This window comes from Morone saxatilis, unplaced genomic scaffold (assembly GCF_004916995.1).
Source record: "Morone saxatilis isolate NCDOM2014 unplaced genomic scaffold, NCSU_SB_2.0 Contig15, whole genome shotgun sequence".
Taxonomy (NCBI): domain Eukaryota; kingdom Metazoa; phylum Chordata; class Actinopteri; family Moronidae; genus Morone; species Morone saxatilis.
Genome location: NW_023339707.1, coordinates 10,253,364 through 10,258,092, shown reverse-complemented (window position 1 = coordinate 10,258,092; position 4,729 = coordinate 10,253,364). Strand labels below are relative to the sequence as shown.

At 42.0% G+C, this 4,729-nt stretch overlaps 1 protein-coding gene across 1 annotated transcript in view; it reads left to right on the top strand.

Moving 5' to 3' along the window:
- Positions 1 to 351, top strand: part of ppp1r3da (protein phosphatase 1, regulatory subunit 3Da) — a gene marked incomplete in the record, with an annotated part of 1,951 nt that extends 1,600 nt beyond the window's left edge. Inside the window, 1 exon segment of the mRNA XM_035656775.1 lies at positions 1 to 351.
- Between the last annotated feature and the right edge of the window lie 4,378 nt (positions 352 to 4,729).

Below are 4,729 nucleotides of genomic sequence, written 5' to 3'. Positions count from 1 at the left end.
TGCCACTGTTTTTCTTTTTTTAAATTGCACTATATGATTTTCCCAGATATTAAAAAAAATGCACTTTATTGTGGAAACATCCACTGAGCATCACGTAAATGTTCAGTGGTACATGAAGGCACTTCACTGAACAATGTTTTCTTTCAGCTGGGTATTTGACATAGACAATAGTTTTATACACTGCAGGATGTTGGTCTGCTGAACCATTTGCTCTGTATTCAGAGTTTATTTTTGAGTCAATAGTTTTTAAACCAAATATCCAAACCATGCAATAGATACAATTTGAATATCTTTTAATGAATCAGAAATACCTGCTTATTTTTTTTAACAATAAAGCACAATTGCACATAATGTCCACCTTGTATTGTTATTATTTGTATTATTTGTAATTTATATTCTTCTTGAAATCTGAAATCCCACCTCCTCTCCCAGCTATCTTGGGGTTTCTCCTAGTTTTCTTTGTTGTTGTTTTGTTGTTTTGTTCAAAACATTCCAAAATATATATATATATATTAGATAATCGATTTATGATAAAGATTTTTTTTTGCTGCTTCTTTTGAGTTTTGCGAAGGACTGACCCACGCTGACCTCATCGCTCAGTCATGTTCTCTCTCTTCAATCCTAATCTGTCAAAGTCTAACTTAATGCTGAAACTATTGACCTTTCTTTTAATCTCACTTCTCTGCACTGGGTCAGGTGTGTCCTTTATACTGACCTGGCTCCTGGAGGAGCCATTTTTCAGTTTGGCCCACTGCTTTCTTCATCTTGGTTACCTCTTCCTTTGGAACTGGGGTAACATGGATAGTGGTCCTTTGTTCAAGGCTCGCCTCTAACCTATGTCTGATGACAAATAAAAAAAACAGTACATATTTCATTTTGCTGACATTGTCCACAGTACAGTGAGGCCCTACCTGGGTACTACGGGTCGCGTATTTTCAGTTTTCCTTACCTCCGAATCTTCTCTTTGAGACGACGCGTCTCATGTGCCGGGATGCCTGTGCGGTTCCTTGCCATGATCGGGCCGCGCTATGTTGCAGGTTCGCCAGAGCGATGTTGGTCTTCGTAGTCCAGCACAATCCAATGATCCCGGGTCAAGCTAAAGAACCCACTCGAGCCCGACAATCTCGGACTCAGATACCTCTATTCTCTTATGTATATTGTATGTGTCTAAAGACACCACATTTCTCTCATATTATAGTGCTGCAATGCTCATGCGCAGTTATGTCCGACAGTCGTTTTTCTCCACTGCAGGTTAACTAGTCCTTCTCTTTTCGGCGTCGACTCGCCTCTCTTGTTGCGAAAATATACAATTTCGGGGAAAGGAGGGGGGGGGGGGGATCTAAAGAATTGGTGACCAGCAGGACGCATCTTTTATAAACTCACCTGATCATTCTTCACTCAGCCATTAAAAATCAAGACGTATCAAACAGGTTCGCATAACATATATAATATACAAGCTCGCCCTTCCCAGTCAGCCATAGGTTTGGTTAATTACTCTCCTGCTCACGTGGCTCGCCCGCTTTGTGTGGGAATTGTGGCATTACTGCGTCGTGTCCAGTTAACAGAGTTGGTACGTTGGATTAGGTATGATCGGCACATCCAATTTGCTTTCGTTCTATATTTACTAGCACCGAACGAAACGCTTCTAGTTAAACACACATTTACTAACATTTACATATAACCGGTGTGCAAATACAAGTGGGGAACGAGCGCCATCCGTGTTTTATTTCGGGAAAATGATAGTGGATTCAACGACTTTGGAAACATTATACGTGGCTGTTTACCGTTAACTCCTCAACTCTCTCATCTCGCAGCGTCAGTGACACGTCGGTACGAATACTGCAGCTTTTCTGTTGTAACTGGCGCACATTAGCAGATTTCTCATCTTCTGCATGCGCCACACACCCCGAGAAGCATCGGATTTGCTCGTTTTAGAGTATGACATGGAGTGTGGTTCCCCGCTTCACTTTCTAAGAGTCAGGTTTGTTGTGCTTGCGGCCAGTAGCGGGAACTTTCCCATGACGCACGAAATTACTCGCTAGTCTTCCTTAATTTAAATATGGTCTTCTTTAATGTGAGATCAAGCTGGTTTTATGGTTCTTACGTCGCTGTTCATGTCTTTAATATCGTAACTTACGCTTTCGTACTCTTATAAGTGACGTGTGACGTGTCTATGGACCTATTTATTTTATTTGTGCGCATCATTATAAGCCGCGCGCCACTGTGAGACGCATGTTTTACAGCCAGTTATAAGTCGTTACATTTCTAGTTTTTTTTTTGCACGGTACTGCCTAGTCGTACACGCCCATCTTCTTTCCCTGCTGTGACTGTGTTTTGTCTCTGGTCATACATGTTGCGTCCCAAACAGAGAGTTAGTGCTCTCGTCCAATATGTCGTCAACACAACTATATACAACACAATTGTCATCATTGTGTATACATGTTAAGTGATAATCGCTGAATATACTCTATTAGTTATAATGCTTCACAACTTTCACTTTACAGGTTGATTGTCAGGACAACTAGATCTTCTACAGGTGACATGGATTATTTTTGTAATGTTGTGCTGTTTATTTGTGACAGGAGAGCGTATCTCTTACATAATTATCTTGAAGAGCAGTATGCTTCTATGTCTATCTTGTTCCTACAGCTATGCATGACTTATTCAATCCTGACGGATAATTTGTCTCTCTGTTAGTCTGACTACGTATCTCTAATGCAGTATATTAGAACCGATTCTAAATTCTCGGTTTCTCCTCTGGGTCTATAGCCCCATGTATATGTCTCTCTGTCACCTTATATGGCACTAGAAGTATCAGTTAATTCTGCTAGCCCTTCTCTGCGTATATCCCCACGTCTAATCACCTACCACTCCCCAACGGTCAACCCAACACCCTCTTTGACTCGCGCCACGGAGGAACGAAGAAGGCAACGCAGAGCCTGGAAGATACATGTTTCGTTGACTCTCTGGGGTCGATTCTGGACCCATCAGGCTTTTCAAATCTGGAGAGGATCCCATCGTTTTGTACCACAACTGCTTACCCTCTAGATTGGTTGGAATGGGTGCCACGAGCTTCTTGCCAGATGGAGACCGCATCTCGGAGACTGGCGTAATCCTCGCTTCATAAACCTGCAAGCCGGTACCTTTTTGGCCGCAACATCCGGGACCAGCCAGGATTCCTGCATCGTTCCTCCACAAGCAGAAGTGTGTCTTGGAGAGAGTCTTTTTGTGCTTTTGACTGGGATGGATATCCGGAAGTCCACCCAGGATCTCAATTTATTGGACTGTTGCGAAGAAAGATCTGGAAAATGACAGCATCGCTACTTACCCAGTTTTACAAGAGTGGAACGAGCTGCCCCCACACTAAAGCCGCGCGTCATGGCGGTGTCACCATCACCAACGACCGTGGGGGAAGAGGAAGGGGCGGACAGCAGAGGTATGACCTCTCTCCGCCTCTCCGTTGTGTCCTCCCATTCCTTCAGCCTGGAGCAGCTCCTTACAGTCATGCCATCCAGAAAAAGATAAGTCCTTGCTGCGTGCCTGAACATATCTGGGAACCAATGATGGGAGAGAAATTATAGTTTAGTCTTGCCAATAACTACACAAGCTCACTGCTGCCCCAAAAGAATGAGAGAATATGCACTGGGTGCACTTAATTTTAGTATGCTGAGTACAGGCCAAAGAATTATTTCAGAGCACCTTGCTTCAGCAGTACTATTGAAATGCATACCTGCATTCGCTAACATGTAACTGTTTCATTTTGGGGTTGGTAGACAAGACTGCTAACACATGTAAAACACACTTTTCCTGCTTCAAGATTTAATTGGTGAACCTGGACAGATTCCCAAGTGGAAAGATCATACACATACACACCTAGCTGGACTTCTCCTTGACGCCGAACTTTAGTGGCCACAGGAGAGATTTTTGTTGGTCTTTTTTTGTACCGGGCACTACAAGAATAAATTTTGTCCCAAAGATAGTTAAAAAATAAAATCTGCACGTCTTCATATAGCTGGACAACCATCCACTGAGCATCAACGTAAATATATCAGTCCTAACATGAAGGCCAACGTCCTTCCAACTGAACCAATGCTGTTTTCTTTCAGTCTGGGTATCTCTGGACATGAGACAATAGTTATTTATACACTGCAGGCATGTTGGTCCCTGCTGAATCCATTTGCTCTGTAAATTCAGAGTCCTTACTAAAATGTATGTCCACTAGCGTCTTTTAAACCCCCAATCACCGATCCAACACCATGCAATAGCAGCAGACAATTCTGAATATCCTTTTAAGTCGCAAGTCAGAAATTACCTCGCTGCTTATTTTTTTTAACAACTAAACCGACACAAACTACATGCGTGTCACCGTTGTGATCCGCTGAGAGGGGCGCTCAGTCACACACCAACTCGTATTTTGTACATTGTATAGGTTCCTCTTGGAAATTCGAAATCCAACTCCTTCTCCCACGCTATCCTGTGGGGTTTCTCCTATTGTCCGGGGCACGGGGTTCTCTTCCCTTCTGTTGTTGTTTTGTTGTTTTGTTCAAAACATTCCCAAAATATAAATATATATATATATATATATATAGTATATATATTATAATATATATATTTGGTCTATGTTTAAGCTAAATTGGAATAAACCACTGTAGTCACAACATGTAGCTAATGTAACAGGAGCTCATGGGAAATGTTGTTAAAAAAAAAAAATTATTAAATTAAAAATTAA